The sequence below is a fragment of the Carassius carassius genome, chromosome 4 (genome assembly GCF_963082965.1).
Source record: "Carassius carassius chromosome 4, fCarCar2.1, whole genome shotgun sequence".
NCBI classification, from domain to species: Eukaryota; Metazoa; Chordata; class Actinopteri; order Cypriniformes; family Cyprinidae; genus Carassius; species Carassius carassius.
The window spans coordinates 38,694,512-38,713,742 of NC_081758.1; the positions used below are offsets into that span (position 1 = coordinate 38,694,512).

The 19,231-nt window shown below is 35.0% G+C and overlaps 1 pseudogene; it reads left to right on the plus strand.

The window, feature by feature from the left end:
- The first annotated feature begins 373 nt into the window (after positions 1–373).
- LOC132131468 (merlin-like) overlaps positions 374–19,231 on the plus strand; it is a 34,952-nt pseudogene continuing 16,094 nt past the window's right edge.

Genomic DNA, 19,231 nt, shown 5'->3' on the forward strand with positions numbered 1-19,231 from the left:
AGCGTGAAATGATCCGAATATGTACATTTTAATTTGGAATGTATTGGACATTAACTATAAAGAATATATATTTAATATAATTTTAATTTCATTATATATATATATATATATATATATATATATATATATATATATATATATATATACTTAATTTGTGAATGATATTATATTATAAACAACAATTAAACGTAATATATGCATGTGTAAACATAAAAAACATTTTATATATATATATTACATTTAAGGCATGTTCAGTACTTAAAAATTTCCTGCATTCTAACGTAACATTTCTGAAATATTTTCGGAAATAGCTGATTGGAAGATTATTTATTTACTCAATGTATTATCTCTGACCCGAAACAACAACGACGCGATGTCCTCCCGCCTCCCTGAAAGAGCCAAACCAGCAGCAATGTTTGTGTGTCAGGGACTTCTGCTGGTTTTTTGTACAGCTCGACAGGTGAGTTAGCAAACAGTTAACAAGCTTTCAGGCCAATTTCGTCAAAAACACTATGAAACAATAAACAGTGAGACATGAAACCGTAGACTAGCCTAAACAAACATATACGAGCACCTAATGTTGTGAAGTCCTGTAAAGGTTTGCATTTTGCTACACGAATGAATACTTACGTGTTAGTAATGGGTTAATGTTTGTTAAGAGCTGTCTGCCCCTTAAAGGGTATTTACGTTTATAGCAGTTTTCTTACAGACCTAATGGAGCTTTAGAGGAAGTAAAAGGGAAAATATGTGTCGGCTAGTTACCAGTTAATGCAGGTGGTTTAAAAACGTCCAGCCTTCACTTTAATCACATTTTTGTTAAATTGACCAGTAATGCTAAATTGGAGCTTTTTTTTGTAGAGTTCAACTCTGTTGTGTTTCATAATAAGCTATGCTTTAGATATATAGTTAGAGGTTAATTTTGTTTCTAAAGAGGAGGAATGTTTCCCATCCGCAGCTATGGCAAGTGTCCTTGCATCAAAAATGGGACTCAACTCCCTTCGGAGGAAACAAGCCAAAACCTTCAGTGTCACAGTCGTTACAATGGCATCCCTGTCTTCTCGAGCTGCTTTAATGTTTGAACAGAGGCAGTTCAGTGGCCTTAAGGAATAGCTTTTCCAAAAAATGGAAATTGTGTCATCTTTAATTCCCCTCATTGTATTATTTTTTTCTTTCCTGTTAAACACAAAATGAGTACAAGCTACACCTTGCATGCAGTGAAAAAAAGCACTATAAAAGTGGTCATACGACTTGTACACTAGTCCTCTGACAAGTGATATTTCAATTAAATAAAATCTAAAAAAGCTTGACATATGCTTGACGTAATGATAGTCAAAAAAAAAACTTCATATATATTTTTTTTGGAGTGTCATATTTGATATATCAGGCTTGTATGGCTCATATGGTATGACAAAGTGAGAGTATAGAAAGACTACTTGTATGATAAATATACATATATATATATATTGTAAGTCAGTATCTCCAAATTATATGTCTTAAGTGAAAGTGATGTGACATTCAGCCAAGTATGGTAACCCATACTCAGAATTCATGCTCTGCATTTAACCCATCCAAAGTGCACACACACACACACACACACACACACACACACACACACACACACACACACACACACACACACACACACACACACACACACACACACAGCAGTGGGCAGCCATTTATGCTGCGGCACCCGGGGAGCAGTTTGCAGTGGAATACAATGATGATTGAGAGATGAACAAATAAACATTCGTCAAAAGCCTGATCTATCATATTTGATACATTTTAACTTTAAAATTTAGATTTTTCTAAGAAGAAAAACAAACAAACCTGAATTGCTTCAGTCCCGTAAGGGTTCACCTTGAAGTATTAGTAAAAATTATATCTCCTTTATAAAAACGGTTTTGCAACAGACATGTAAATCACAACCTGAAGGGGGATGTTTTTAGAATTATACTAAAAGCCCTTTTACTTGTTAAGAGTATAAATCATCAATCAGATGATAGAAGGTGTATAATAGATTGTGTACAAAAGGCTTTTCGGCAAATTATTTATCATACTGACAATTTAGAAACCTTGGAAAGTTGTATATCAAATTAAAATGGCTTTAAAAAAGGGAGTTAGTTTTTAAAAATGCGGTTTGTGTTCCTGTAGCTCAGTACAGTACAGCATGCTGTTAGCAATGCCAAAGTCATGGGTTCGATTCTCAGCAAATGCATGAACTGATTAAATGTATACCTTGAATGCAGTGTGTAAGTCGCGATGGATAAAAGCATCTGCCTAATAAATGTCATGTTGTGTAATGAAATGTCAGGTTTAATGTCATTGATTCAACACAAATGCAAATGTGGTAAATGTTACTGCAAGTGAGATTTGAGTGCCTTGAGGTGAATATTGTCAATAAGCAACAACCTGATTTGGTTCTTTACCTCAAACAAAGGCTAGAAAGATAGTTATATGGACTACTTTTATTGTCCTTTTTGGAGCTTGGCAGTATAAATCACCATTCCCCCCTTTTTTGTGTGGGGGAAAAAAGAAGCTTGGACATTCTAGATAACATTTCCTTTTGTATTTAGGATACTGAAGAAAAATGATTTTACCTTAAAAATAATCCAAAAAAGCTTTTAAAAAACACCCGTGACTGCTTGTGGGGAAAACAAACCAACATACAAATCTACAAAGCAAGCAGCATCCTGTATGGCAATACTCATAATTTCCATATTTAAAGGTGTTTTGTACAAATGCTGAATCCTTTGGGAGTTCTCCAGGCATACAGAGGACTCCTCTGAAAGCTGCACTTCATTTGCACATAACATCCACCGAGTTTCTTGCAGGAAGATGCCCTATTTTGCACAGAAACCATCACAGGGAGTGTTTTTGAATTAAGGGGAAAACAGATGGTGAAAAGACAGACGGGGACCATGAGTTAATGTCCCATGAGGCACGGTGGTCCCACTCAACAAGACCCTGTGTACTGCTCTGTGCCTGTCTCTCACTCTGTTTTGCTCTTTCACACTCATTAACATTCTTTCCTATGGAGGTAATGAGGTTCTGAGGGATCATGATTCTGTTGCTATGTAATCTACTGATAATGTACTGTCATGCACTACAAAGTGGTTTTAGATACAAAACTAAATATATAGTTAGAATTGAGGGAGCAAAAGGTAGCTGCTCTGGTTGAGACATCTTTTTATGATATTGATATTGCTCTCCAATAAACATTAAAACTATGTTCCAGGTTCAGCATCTGTGACATACTGTCGATTACCATACACAATACTTTAGATTCGTCCCCTCTGTTTGTAAAAACTATCAGTAATTGTATGAAGTAGTGCACTTGCAATGGGAGTCTTTGGCACAAGACTTTCGGATAGGTTTAAAAGCAGAAATCTGCAGCTTTAAGTGTTTTTAAATGTATTGAGTTGTAAAATTGTCACAATCCTTAGTGGTGAGAACTCATGCAAGCGTGATTTGCTTCATATAAACATACTGGTATTTTGTGTGTATTATGTGAAAGCCACTGGATTTACATAGTCATATAATAGGAGTTAAATGTTGGATTAAACTTTTCCCTGATATGGTAAGTAGTTCTGTCACATTAGTATCATGTAAACGTGTAATATTTAGCCTACATCTTGTTTGTTTAATTTAAAAACCGTGTATATTTTAGCATTTCCTTGCAGTTTTTGCAATTCCTCGTCCCATAGTCTTACATAAAAAATGCCTTATGTCACGGTTTTTACAAACTCAGGGGTCAGGTTTTTTTTTTTTTTTTTTTTTTGTTAATTGGCTGCATGTATGTAAGAGATGTAGAGCGTACACAGTAATATTTAACCCTGAAATCCCTTTGCATCTGAACCATCTGGATCATTGCATTTGTTTTTGGCACCATTGAGAGTATGTTTTGGTGCATCTTCGTATCTCCTGAACAACACCACTTGGTGGCAGCATTAATTTATAAAACAAAACCTATTTCTCTCTCTGCCAAGTCCTTGAGATTTTAGTGCCTACTATTGATAGCTGATAATAGCCCACCACTGAAGTCATCTACAGGGTTTGCTAAACCAAAGTTCATGTTATTTCCCGAAGCCTTGGGTATATAGTAAGAGATATTATTTAACAACAGAAAATGATGTCCAAAACACTTATGATAACATCGCCAAGATACTGAAACTAGAGGAAATGCCATAAAGCCGGTTTCATTTATTTTAGCTTCTAGATGTTTTCTTAGAATGCTATTATAGTGAAGATGGTCACTATAATGTACAGCAGAACCCATATAGATTATCACTTGAAATTATACATTTCATATATTTTCTTGAGCTTCAGTATAAGCATTGTCAGATGCAACTTATTAGAAGTACAGTGTATATTTTTCTATTCGATATAAAAACACTTCATCGTATTTGTATTTGTGCTGTAGGCTGCAATGTAGTTTAAGCCATCTCTGTGTGCTAAAGGTATTGTGCGTAGTATTGACCTCATCTAATCTTGTGCTGTGTAACTACAGTGTAGAAAGACAGTCTTGGTGTAGCTCAGTCAATATAATCTGATTTGGGCAAATAGCCTGGGGTTCAAAAGAGGATAAAGACAGGAATTTGACTTTGAGTTTACTGCTTTTGTGCCTGCTTGCTTTCTTGTGCTGTTCTGCTCTGCTCTGCACTGACAAGTTTTCAGTACTTTTTTTTTCAGTACTTTTACTAATTTTTTTTTTGTTCCTAAAAAGCCATATAACTTCTCCACTGAATATTTAGGACAGTGAGTGCACATTTTTCTACACAGACACATCTCATTTCTTTGTGAATGTTTGCACCAGCTGAAGGCCGTCCTTGAAGGCAGCCGTCAGCTTCCTAGAGGGGAAGCATCAGCATATTTAATGGGTTGGACTCTGGATGGAAGCATGTTGTCATATTCATACATAAACATTAGGGAAGATGAAACCACACCTTGAAAAGCACCTGTCCCTGCTAATGCAGATTGCGGTGTTTATGTTTGCAGTACTCTCTGGAAGTTGTCAGTACTTACAACACTAAGGTTCTTTCTTCTATAAACTTGAATCATTCACAGCGACACATTTGGCAAGAACAGTATATTGTTCACAAGACAGGATCATCTAGCTCAGCTGGGTCCAGATGACGCCTAGTGTACTTGAATCCTAATGACAAGGCTAATCGAGCACAGATGTCTACACAAGAGAATTATTCTCACAAGATGAGTTTTCTAATTGTTATTCTGCTAATATACTCCTGCAGACTGGAAATTCTGTTTTTGACTATATTAAATGAACTCTTCCAACATTGGGAAACAGTGCTGGATAGTAACCATAGACTGTATCCGATTACATGTAATCTAAATAATGTCATCAGATTTCTAAAATGAAGTACTTGTTATTAGATGATATCAAGTTTTGTACTTGTACTTCAAGTCCCCCTGAGATTTTAAGTTAATATTTTAATAACGGAATCACACATTCACATGTTTTAATGTTGAAGATTTTATTTTGAAGTTTTTTTTTTTAAGTTTACATTTTTTGTGCAGTTCTTTCACAAACCCCAGTTTAAGAAACATTTAATGTTGTTGAAAATAAATAACTGAATATGTTTTATCAAATACTGTATGTAATATCTTTGTATTTTTATATCAAAACTTTGTGAATTAGGATGAAATGAATTAGGTCAAAAGTAATGTAATGAAAAAGTAGTCAAAATGCATTGCCTAAAATGTGTATTCTAATGAGTTCATTACTAATTACAGTTTTCTTCATGTAATTGTAATCTGACTACAATTTCTAAGTGCTAAACAATTTGACCTTGTTTTCTGTTCAATTAATATCTAACCAATAAAATTAATGATTAGATGCAGCTTGGCTTTGATAATAATAATCAATGTTTTCTTGCTGCTTTATGTATTCTGTTTAAGTATGCAGTATGCACAAGACAATTAATGTTATTTTATTGAGAAATATGCAATGATTTGTGTCCGCAGTTCCTCACCAATTGAATATGGCAATTTTTTTTTCCTGGCCTCCTGACAGTGGTCCTCCTGATAAAAGATGAGCTGATATGTCTAAAAATGAGGGAATGCGCTTGCTGACACTTTTTAATGATGCTCAGATTCATTTCTCTGCCTTGTGTCCACATGGTCTGTGGAAATGAGGTTATTCAGGGAATGTCAGTGTTCATTATGCTGGTGCTGTTCAGTTTGTGGTCAGTCTGAATTCGTTTAGTCTGCAGCAGTCCCTAGAGAGTTTTTAGGTTGTTTCCTTTAAAATCTTCATGAAATTAAGATTGGGGTTTTATTGTTTTCAGTCCATCGCTGCGTCCGAAATAGCATACTGCGTACTGGGTACTACATTTGAATTTGAACGTACTACTCGACCGTTAGAAAAGTACGTTCTATATAGTATGAATGTGGGTAGTATGAATGGAATTCGGACGTACTACATCCGCCATGTTGACATTGTCACGTGACATATGTCGTCACAAAAGCGCGTAAATTTAAAGAGCCCAATCTACTGAGCGAACATGATATAAAATCGGTGATGTTTTTCGTTATTCTTACCGCTTTCGTCTGCGTTTTTACGTCGTTTGAATTAACAATTCAGATCATGCCTTCGTTGACAGCTTGTAAATCCTTTACTAAATATAAATTTAGCTTTTAATTTTCTACCTCAGAATAACAGCAGCTACATCTGTGAACAGAATGACAGCCTGATTTTATGTAAGGATATAAAGTAATTTATTGTAATAAATACAAATAAAATTACACAAAAGAAACAAAAGGAACATAAATTAATTAATAAACTTGAAAGAATGCTTAGACAAATACACACACATATATACACATAAATACATTATAGAAATATACACAGAAACACACACACACACACACATATATACACACATCACAATATATACATAAATACATACATAATATATACATTATAGACAATACACACACACACACATATATATATATAGATAGATAGATAGATAGATATAGATATATCAGCAAAAATGTGTAACCTATTGAAATTTTATTCTAAAAAATAAAAACTACATATTTACAGACTGTGAACAGCATCATACAGGCTGCTGTCACTGGCCTTTGACATCCAAGAGCTGCATAGCATAGTGCACAGAATGAGCAGGTCAGTCATGGGGTTTTTGAAGAGGCTGATTGCCTTCTCCACCACAGATGACAGGCAGTGGAAGCAGCTTTTCTTCTGGTAGCTGGCACAATAGATGGCTGTCACATACAAATTGAACCTCCAGCAAGTGAAGCCCAATGTTATTTCAACAGGAAGCGGTTTCATTCTGTTCAGTTGCAGGTCACCACCAGGGGAAGTACCTTGATATGTTTGTTGAGTGTCCCGGGTCTGTGTATGATGCCAGGTTGCTGAAGAACAGCCCTATTTACACTGGAGGCCTGTATCCACCTGCAGGAAAACACATCCTCGGAGATGGTTGGTATCCTTGTTTGAGTGAGGCACACATCTGCCTCATCACTCCATACAGAGAGCCTGAACAGAATCCTGCACAGGTTTGATTCAACACCAATGATGCTCGTGCACAGAACATTGTTGAGAGAGAGCCTTCAGGATGATGAAGACAAGCTGTGCTCCATCTTCTTCTTCTTCAAGGCCCTGGAAGTGAGTCCTGTGTTTGTGCCAGATGTTGTTGCATGCTGTGTAGTGCTCCACAACCTCCATCTTCTGAATGAGGACATTGCGGATCCACAAATTGTAGAGGATCATGACGATGATACACTGGAACCTCAAAACACAGAAGCCAGCACAGGAGAGCATGTGTGGGACAATCTGAGCACAGCTGTGTCACACCAGACGACCGTGTGCAGCTCTTCAAGAGCAGGATTACCTGTAGGACAATTGAACAGTTTAAGACTCTGCAAATCAGTTCTTGTTCTCATAGTGCTATTGTTTAAGCTTCTGTAAGTTATGAAGGTAATTTTAAGACTGTCAAATCGAGATATTCATATATTAGTTATTTAAGAAATATATATATATATATATATATATATATATATATATATATATATATATATATATATATACTATAAAATCACATAAATATGTATAAATACACATGTAAATAGTTAAATTTAAACGTGTGTGTATTTATATATACACATAAATATATTACACTCATAACTGGGAATTAATATTACAGTTATTTGAAAATCTAGCAACATATCACATAACATATCATACCAACATATTTACAACAAGTTTAATTTTACAAATGTATTACTGTATCCCTGGGGTAAATTTTAGATTTCCACTGTTTTTCACTCATTTTTGATACCCAAATTTAAAGTCCTCATCTTGTACACATACAGTTACTGAACTGAAGCTGCTGAAGTTTATTTTCCTGACATTATTATAGAAACGTCTTAAGAAATTCCCTTTTGGTGTTTCTTTAAGCTCTATTATACTACTTTATGAAAATGTTAATGTGGTTTTGTCTGAAGCTTTGTGCTCTTATCCATGTAGAAATGAAAAATAAATAAATAAATAGAGAGAATAATTTTAAATGTGACTTGGTGTATGGGTATTTCTCTAAAGTGTGGCACCCATTCTCAAGACAACATTCTTCAGATGTTAAGATGTTGCTTGTTTAAAAAACAACTGGAAACTGCTGCAAAATCAGTGTGCACACAACTGCTACAAAAGATATTTGCTATTAAGCACTTTGCAACTGACAAAATAGCAACTGGAAATACCTGGACATTCATATTATAATAAAAAAACAGCATAAATCATTGATGATCCTAACATAAATACATGTAAAGAGTGTGTGTAGTTAAGATTAAATTTAATTTATATACTTACTGAATTATGCTTTCCAGTGAGTAGGGTTTCATCAGTCTCTGTAACATCAGAACAGGATTCACACATTACTGAGGATTTATGATCAAACTGAGGCACCTATTAAGTTAAGTTAAGGTATCCAACAATTTTTATCAACATTAGTAAAATGTAAATTAACTCGTTAAATTTTTTTAACTTTATCTCATTAAATTACTTAACGAGCCGTCTGTAGAAAGCAGCCTTAACAAGCTGAGGCACAGCCTCTGATCGATAATGATTATTAAACATATTTTTAAACTCAATTTACAAAATAGTCTCATCAGTTTACAATGTGTAAAACTTTAACAAGTCAGTCGTTTACTTGGATTATGTTAAACAAGTAACGTTACACTTTAACCACAATGAACAGCGTTTATCCATAAGGAACTTACACTTCAAAACAGCGGCGTCACGATTTTCCGTTATTTTCGAATATGAGTATGACGAGTCCTCTCCCGTGGCCTCATGGGATAGAGTAGTGCCCATCCTATGCATACTACGGAATTCGGGCGGAAGTAGTAGGCCATCCGGGTACATTTCGCCTACTGTTTTTCGAATACTAAGAATTCGGACATACTACTGGCTTCGCATACTGTTTTTCGCCTACTATATAGTATGGAAGTATGCGATTTCGGACGCGACCCATGTCTGTCTAAATGAAAGAATGTGCTCTACATTAAAACATAAATTTATGTTTCAAATAAATGCTGTTTTCAACTTTGTATTTCCCAAAATTTTTGAAAAAAAAAAAAATGTTTTCACGGTTTCCAGATTTTTTTTTTAAACAGCACAGCTGTTTTTAACATTAATAATAAGAAATGTTTCTTGAGCACCAAATAAGCATATTATAATGATTTCTGAAGAATCACGCGACACTGAAGCTCAAAATGTAGCTTTGCCATCACAGGAATAAATTAAATGGTTATTTTAAATTGCAATATTTAAAATATTACTGTTTTACTGTATTTTGATTTTTTTTTGAATGCATCTATGGTGATCATAAAAGACATTTTTCAAAAACATTAAAAAATCTTAATGAGGCCAAATCTTTGAAAGGTAGAATAAATACAAACACACTCTCATGAAAACCAACTCATTACTCTTTAAAAAAAAAAAAAAAAAAAAAGTAAAAAAAAAAAAAGTAAAGTGTTTTTTTCTTGGTAATATTATGATACTGAAGGCTTGAACTTATTCATGTTCTCTTTTCATTGCACTTCAAAGAATGCTAAAGTACTACTTTGGTACATGTCCAAAAAGGACAAAGTGTTATCATTTTTATCATGTCCAAAAATGTGGTAGTGTGGTATTTTAGTAATGTATAAAGTATACAAGAAATAGCACAGCATTTGTTATGACTTATCTTTGTATTAGGTTTTGAATCATGATATGTCCAAAGAACAGCACATAGTGTTTCATTTCCTGGCCAAGTTTTACCCAGAAAATGTTGAAGAAGAGCTGGTGCTCTTCTTCCTGCAGGTGAGTCATCGGCTAAGGTGGGTTTAGCTGGACTTCAGCTCAAATTAATTGGAATTTTTTGGCATGTTGCCACTTCTATTGATAGGAGGATATAGAGAGGACAGGAAATGGTGGGAAAAGAGGTGACTCAAACTCGCATGTGTGCACGCCTTCAGATGTCCTCAAATTAACATTCATTCTTAATCAAGCACCACAGAGCAGTATTTTTCTGTTGTGATGAAACTAAGTTTTCATTTAGATTCATGTTTTTGGTTTTCCTTAATAATAATAACCTGTTTGATATTGAATCTGCTACCTTTGTGATGCCAGCCTAACACATAACCCCTAGATTACCGTCATGATCTAAAAGCAAGAGCAAAAAATCGATGCACATAAAAATGATGATTTGATATCTACATAGTGTTGTACATAATTAATCTAGCTGGACTGTAAGTATTGTTTGTACACAACAGCAGCTGATGATGTGTCATTGACCCATACTCAAAAGCCATTTCATTTCATAGGCTTTGCAGCAGAACTGAGCTCCTGTATTTGGTTTCTTGGGGCATTTCTGTGTGATAGAGGTTTGAGGGCTGTGCTGTCTGTGGGTTCAGCGCTCTCTTTCATTGTTTGGTGTGATTGTGTTCAGCCATGTGGAATCTGTGTGCTTCACATCAGGGCCCCTGTCTCTGATTCTATAAGCCCAGAGGAACACCTCCCACCATAATACGGCTTCCTGCCAAGATTGAGTCTGAGCGATCAGAAACCATTAAGCAATAACACCTTGATTACGAGCACATTATCAATCATTTTATTGAGCGAGCTGGTTGCTCGGCATGGGAGGTAAATAAGCATCTGTCTTGCACAAATGTAATCTTAGTTCAGTTTTACCAACAGCATTGTGACTATATTTGTTATCTAATGTTAAGTTATGGCAATTTGCCCTTCACTTTACAGTGCTTGTACCAATCTGGTAGATTTAATGCATTGCAAAGGGTATAAGATGAAGATATGAACATTCTGAGAAAATATAAGTAGCCTATCTTCACCCCGTAATGGGAGGTAGACCTGCACCGCTTCAGAATGGCTGTGCACTCTGAAACCAATGTAATGAATTCTCAAAAGATGCTAATGAATTCTGGGAAGGGATTGGAGAAGGGTGAGTCTGTTCTGTATTACCCTGTGCCCTCCGCTCATATGTAGGCTTGGGATAGAGCTGCATGTCTGGATGTGCAGATCCTGATTAAATATCTCTCCTGGATGGGTGCTTATCAGGAACAACCACCCTTCTCAGACTGCACTCATAAAGTGCTGTCACATTTGTAAAGCAGACTGAAAAGATGACTGTAATAGCCAGAACCTTTTTGACCAGTTACTGACATATTGAATGCTACTTTTGGCACTGTTTTCAGTTTGGCGATGGATAAAAGAGCAAGCCTAATGATTTTCTTTTCTTTTTTTGTTTTTGTTTTTCTTTTTTATAATTATGATGACTGGGAAGCATGTCTTAACAGGCATAGTTTACCTGGAAATTAAAATTTTGTCATTAAACATCATTCCACTTAATGTCTTCCAATCTTGAAAAATCTTGTTTTTAAAAATATACTGAACATGATTTTCAGTGGAACAAAGGTGAATGAGGAGTGTGGCTGGTAAAATACTAAATGAAAAGAATAAATTAAAATAGAATTTAAGCTTTTATTACTATATGGCAGGGTTAACCCTGTAAACTTTGTATAAAACTCCTAAAACACACAGGAATGCTAACAGGTTATGCATGCTTTTACAAAAAACCATAAACCTCAGGGAATGTACTCCCTTCTTGTATCAGAGTCTAAATCATGTATCCTATTTCCGGTAAACTTATTTTTAGGTTAGCTTTTTCTTGATTGATTATCTTTTTTTATTTTTTATTCTAGTCTGTTCTTTCAATTTTTGTTTTGCATGTGTTTTTATCTGTTTGTTTTATGTAAACTTCCTTGAGAAGCTGCTTTAAAGGCCCTATATAAAAGAAATTGTATTATTATTATTATTATTATATTGATGCACTACAATTTAATACCATTCTAAGTTCGTTTGTTTTAAATATATATAAAGAAGTCTCTGATGTTCAAGGCTGCAATTATTTGGTCAAAATACAGTAAAACAAGTGATATTGTTAAATGCTATCACAATTTAAAGTGCTTAACTTATAACTAAGAACTTGTCTTTTTAATATATTTTAAAGTTAATTTTCAGCAGCCATTACTTTCTGTTATTCATATATGCTGATTTGCTTCTCAGAAACAGTTGTGCTACTTGATATTTTTGTAGAAACAGTGAAAATTTTTTCAGGAATCTTTGATGAATATAAATTTCAAAAGAATAACATTTATTTGAAATAGAATGTTTGTAGCATTAAGAAGTCTTTACTTTCACTTTTGATAAATGTATTGCTGAATAAGGTATTTATTTCTTAAAAAAAAAAACTATAAATAAATCAGTAAATCAATAAAACATAACACTGGTTGAATGCAATAGAAAGAAAAAAATCCCTCCCTTTCACACTTTGGTGACGCGTCGCCCTAATGAAGAAACCACCCTTGATTGTAATGATTGAAGAAAGTCATGCAGATTTAAAACATTGCGTTTTTGGGCTAACTCAAATTGAGCAAACTATTGATTTGCTGATGGGTAATGAGTTTGACCTTGTGTTAATTGTTGCCCTGTCGTTAAACTTTTTTTTGGCTTTCATTTCCTTGTTGTCATTAAATAAGATCCTTTTTTGGTTTGCCAAGCAGCTAATGGTCGGCACAGTGACCACCCGTCTCTCATGTAGTTGTGCTTTTAGCAACAGCTCATTTGGCAAGGCAGCAATATTTTACTCGTAATTTGGCTCTGGTTCCTAGTGGATAATTAATACTAACCTTTCGGTGTGAACACATTTTTTGCATTTATAAGCTGTGTACATAAACAAACTTTTGTTCTGTTAACCACTTCTTTTGATCATAAAGGTCAGGGGTCTATTCCTTCATCCTTCATTAATTTTCTCTTTTGATGAAGCATGAAGTCAGGAATTAATTTGGTTCTTTAATTCATTCAGTAGTCTATCAATTAGTCATTACAGTGCTTGCAAGGCAGCTCTGCATTGAAATTCTTCTTTTTCTTTTTTCTTTTCTATTCCACAGGTTTGTGGAATTAGTTCAGCTTGACTGCTTAACATACAGACTCCATTCATACATTTCAAGATAATTCAGCATTTAATGTGGCATTTTTAATATGTAAACATTTTATTTATAGTTCTATTAACAGGTTAGCATCCATGCAACTTTTTTTTTATGTATCTTATTTACAACTATATTTTATTTGAACTCAGATTCAGAAATCTTAAACTCACTGAAAACCTCAACATTATTATTTTGCTGTTTGTACTGCTAGATCCTTCAGGAAATGCAAGTCCAGATTTATTTATTCATGCATTCAAGTCTAGATAATGGACGCACAAATTTCATTGTTACAAACAGATATGATGTGATTTGTGCCAGGCTTAGGAGTCTGCGCTAGGAGTAGTCCTTTGCCAGGTCTCCTGTTTTCTCCCTACAGCCCCACTTGAAATTCAACCCAACAGCCCTGCAACAGTGAATGTGTAACCTGTGAGCCATCTGCTGCTTCTAGAGTCCTTAAAACTGACCCTGAAATATTCTGCCTTTGCTTTGTATTTGCAGCTGTAAATGATTCCTGGGCTTTGCAGTCCATAGAGCTGGAAGGAGACAACCTCTGCTGGCTTACTAATGGATAGTCGTGACTATAATAGCTATAAAAACACATAGTGTATCTATTCAGAAAGTACCTGGTAAAATATCTAATTCTTTATAAAGCATTAAAGTTATCAGTTAGAGATCTGTTTCTGACGTGGTTTGAATTGAGTAAGTAGACATACTGTAGACAGCATGTCATAAAATAGTTTTGATACCAAACATTACTTGGTCTTATGCTCTTTGAGTTTCCATGTAATAGTTGGCATTTAGCTAAACTGACCTGTTTATTAGTATTATTTTACATTTAAAGTTTATGCTTGGATGCATATTGATAATCCCCTATGTATTTATTAATTTATTTTATTGCATTTTTTGTTTAAGAAATGTATACTTTTATTCAAGGATGCATTCAATTGATCAAACGTGACAAATACATTTAAGTGTTACCAAAGATTTTTGAGTCTCTAATATCATCTAAAATACTTGCTAGTTGTTAATAGTTAAATGTCTGGGCAGGTAACCAAAAGGATGCAGATTCAAACACTGCAAACAAATGGTTCTTTAACTCCACTGTTGTGCCCTTTAGCAAGATCTAGTTGAATATCACGGTAATCTATCATGATGGCATTGCATAAAATTCTTGGTAGCACATTCCCTCAAATATGTAGCAATAATAATAAAGTTCTATAAATTTTACCCTCCTCTTCTCTGAAATCCCACAGGTGAAGAAGAGTATTTTAGAGGAGGAGATATATTGTCTGATGCTTCGGTGCTGTTAGCCTCTTACGCCAGCCACGCTAAGGTCAGTGCTCTTTCTAACACACCTGTTTTTAAAACCCTTCTTTCCTTGATAGACACACAGAAAGGTGTCGAAGCTAAACCTTAACCTCCTATGGATGTCCTTCAAGGTCTGAATCTATCCCATTACACTCTTCCCTCAGAAAGAAGTGCATTTCATTAAGCAAGTGTCAGTTTGATTGACAGCTCAGGGGCCACAAGAACACATGATTTATCCAAAAGCCTTGGCTAACTGCACACAGCTCACCTTGTGCCAATTTAGAAATCACACTCTGTTTCTCTCTGACTCATGTCAGACACAGAGCAATGCTGACTCTAAAAACTTGATGGGAATAGGACATAAGAGACTTTCAAAAACAAACAAAAATATTAGCGAAGTTTTTGGATAGTAGTATTCAATTTGTATTTGAATGTCTGAAGTATTTGATTCAACCGATTATCCATATAGTTACTATCATGTGTATAAAAAAAAAAAAAAAAAAAAAAAAATTTATATATATATTATTGAATTCTACAGAAATTACATAAGTTCTACATTTAGTGTTACCATTATATAAAATATGTTGTAATTTTAGATTTTGCTCATTCTGCTACTTGGTGCAGTATTATAATTTCAGTTGATGTGCAGTTCCAGAAATGCATTTCTGTAGCTTTTAATGCAGCTTGTCCACAAAGATTTATCTGATTTACAAATGTGAGTAGCTACGTGACAGATTTCTGACTTCATTTAAAGCCACCAGGTGCAGGTTTGAAGTTATTCAGAAAGACAGGAAGAAGGCATGAGAAAAGAGCGCGAAGAGATGTGAAGAGAGTAAGAATGAAAAAAAGAGAGGCATTGTCAGATATACACAAGTAAGAAATAAAAAAAAAACTGGAGGAGCAGCTTGAACGGAGAGAAGAGGCTGAGATGGCAGCAGTTTCTCCCTTACTGTGAACACTTGTTTTTAATGCAGGGGCCGAGCTTTAGACAGCAATCTTTCACACAGACGCTTTCAAATGGGGATGCTTTCACATGCCAGTCTCATCACAGCTGAGCAGTGAATCTGTCTGTAGAGCTCAAAAAAAAAAAAAAAGTGTGACACTGATGGAGTATTATTGTCTTTCCTGTCTGATTCTGATGATTTGCTTGTTCTTCAGTTTCTGCAAGCAGTCCACAATCTGTAATGATGTTTATTTTTTGGAAGATAGTGAAGTTCATATTCCTTTTCTTACAGGAGCTTTCTGGGCTATTTTTATGTACTGCATCTGTGGAGTGGTGTTGATTACCAAAGACAATTTCCTCAGTGTTTAGAAACAAATATATACACTAAGCACTAAATACATTTACTTCAGTTTCACACTGTTTCAGAAGTAAAACCACAACATTTAATTCATGTATTTGCATAAGACTGGTGCGATGTGGATGTACACAAAAGTTTGAGGCCAATAAGATATTAATACTTTTTTGATCAGAAGTAGCAGTAAAGCCCTTTACATGGTTACAAAATATTTATATTTCAAATTAATGCATTTCTTTTAAACGGTTTCCACAAAAATATTGATAAACGGTTTCAGACGGATTATGTGAGACTGGAGTAATGGCTGTTGAATATTCAGTTTTGCCATCACAGAATTACATTTTAATTACATTAATATTTTTAATAAATTTAAATGGTTACATATTTAACTTTTTTTTTTTTACATTTTTAAATTGTAATATTTCACAATATTACTCTTTTTACTGTATTTTTGATCTGTATTTTGATGATCTTTCAAAAACATTAAACATCTTACCGACACCAAACTTTTATATATATATATATATATATATATATATATATATATATATATATATATATATATATATATATATATATATATATATATATATATATATACAGTACAGACCAAAAGTTTGGACACACCTTCTCATTCAAAGAGTTTTCTTTATTTTCATGACTATGAAAATTGTAGAGTCACACTGAAGGCATCAAGGGCTATTTGAGCAAGAAGAAGAGTGATGGGGTGCTGCGCCAGATGACCTGGCCTCCACAGTCACCGGACCTGAACCCAATCGAGATGGTTTAGGGGTGAGCTGGACCGCAGACAGAAGGCAAAAGGGCCAACAAGTGCTAAGCATCTCTCGGGGAACTCCTTCAAGACTGTTGGAAGACCATTTCAGGTGACTACCTCTTGAAGCTCATCAAGAGAATGCCAAGAGTGTGCAAAGCAGTAATCAAAGCAAAAGGTGGCTACTTTGAAGAACCTAGAATATGACATATTTTCAGTTGTTTCACACTTTTTTGTTATGTATATAATTCCATATCTAATTTCTCTAAGATATTCTACATCATTTAGGTACCATGGTCAATGTACAGACCAAAAATTTTGCTGTTGCAACATCTGTGTCAACATGTAATCGAGCAATTATCTTTTAGAGCACTTTTTTTTTTTTTTTTTACTCTCTACTTATCTTACCCATAATGCTTCTAAAAAAAACCTCACATGTGTATTTCATCCTATTTTGATTTTAAAAAGCTTTTATGTTTTACTCAATGTTTGTAAACTTGTTACTCAATTCACTTTAAGTGAAGTCTTTATGACTCTGTGAGTCCACCCCCCCCCTCTCTGTGTTCATAATTGAGCTCATTTTGATTTCTTGTCTTGTTTCAGCAGTATGCTATCATGACCCTAATGTCCACAAGCCGGGCCTCCTGTCCCAAGAGAAGCTGCTACCAAAGCGAGTAAGTGTGATGTTGAGATGGGCGTTGCTCCATGCTAATTATGCTGATTATGTTCGCAGAGCTCTGTAACGAGCCTGCAAGGCTTCCCGTGGGGCGTTAGATGTAGTGAAAGCTCTCGGCTGGAAGCATTCGCTCGCATGTCAGTAAGTACTGAGAAAGAGCGTTTGTTTACTCCACTGGCATTCAAAATCGTCTGAAGGATTTAAATAGTCCCACTTAATTAGGAAATGTCTTTCAGCTCTATTAGCCATTGTGTTTGGCTTAACTTTTTTTTTCTCTTTTTGACTATAGGTTTAGTCGATCATCGGAACCTGATTTTTTTTCTTCCCAATGTGTTGTTTGGTTCAAAACATCTGTGAAATCAATATGTTTACCAAAATAAATAATAGCAGCATCCATTTAGCACCTTAGCTAAGTTCAGAACATAACTCCAGTATCTGGCCCAGAAATGTTACAAAAGATGAGCTATTTTATAAAGATAATGTCTGTGGAGACCAGCTAATATGAGAAATGCATTGTAATTGTATTCCAAAAATATGGCATGTTGAAAATATTGGATGATAAATACAGTAAAAGCAGTAATATTGGGAAATATTACAATTTTAAATAACTGTTTTTAATATAATTAAAATATTATTTATTCTTGTGATGGCAAAATTTTAACTCCAGTCTTCAGTGTCACACAATCCTTCAGAAATCATTCTAATATGCTGATCTAGTGCTTATAATACTAATATTATTATTATTAATGTTGGAAGCAGTTTTGCTGTTTTGTATTTTCTGGAAACAGGATTTTTTGTTGAATAGAAAGTGTGATGAGTGGGGCGGGGCCGAGGGACGTGGGAGCGAGGCCGGTGGAGTGATTTGAGATGAGCTACACCTGTTCGACCCGCCGGTCTCGAGTCCCACGGAGGAGATGGAAGGATATAAAACTGGAGCAACGACAGTGAAGGACGAGAGAGGACCAGACCTGGGCGTTATTTTATGTTTTGGTTTTATTTTGTGCGCATCAGTCGTCCATGAGGGGCTGGTGCGCTGTTTTGTGTTTATTTGGAATTATTAAAGTTTCATTTTGATTGTCCGCCGGTTCCCGCCTCCTTCTTCCCGATGATTAGGAAGTTTTAATGCATTACAGTGGTGCCGAAGCCCGGGAGAAGGAGGGATGCGCTGCTGAAGATCCCTCGCCGCTGTGGTGAATCCGCGGTGCCACAGAGCAGGCGAGGATGATGCCGCCATGGACGCTCGAGGCGGTGGGCTGGAGTGAGTTGCCGGGGACGGGCGAGCTATAGGTTTAGTCGATCATCTGAACCTGATTTTTTTTCTTCCCAATGTGTTGTTTGGTTCAAAACATCTGTGAAATCAATATGTTTACCAAAATAAATAATAGCAGCATCCATTTAGCACCTTAGCTAAGTTCAGAACATAACTCCAGTATCTGGCCCAGAAATGTTACAAAAGATGAGCTATTTTATAAAGATAATGTCTGTGGAGACCAGCTAATATGAGAAATGCATTGTAATTGTATTCCAAAAATATGGCATGTTGAAAATATTGGATGATAAATACAGTAAAAGCAGTAATATTGGGAAATATTACAATTTTAAATAACTGTTTTTAATATAATTAAAATATTATTTATTCTTGTGATG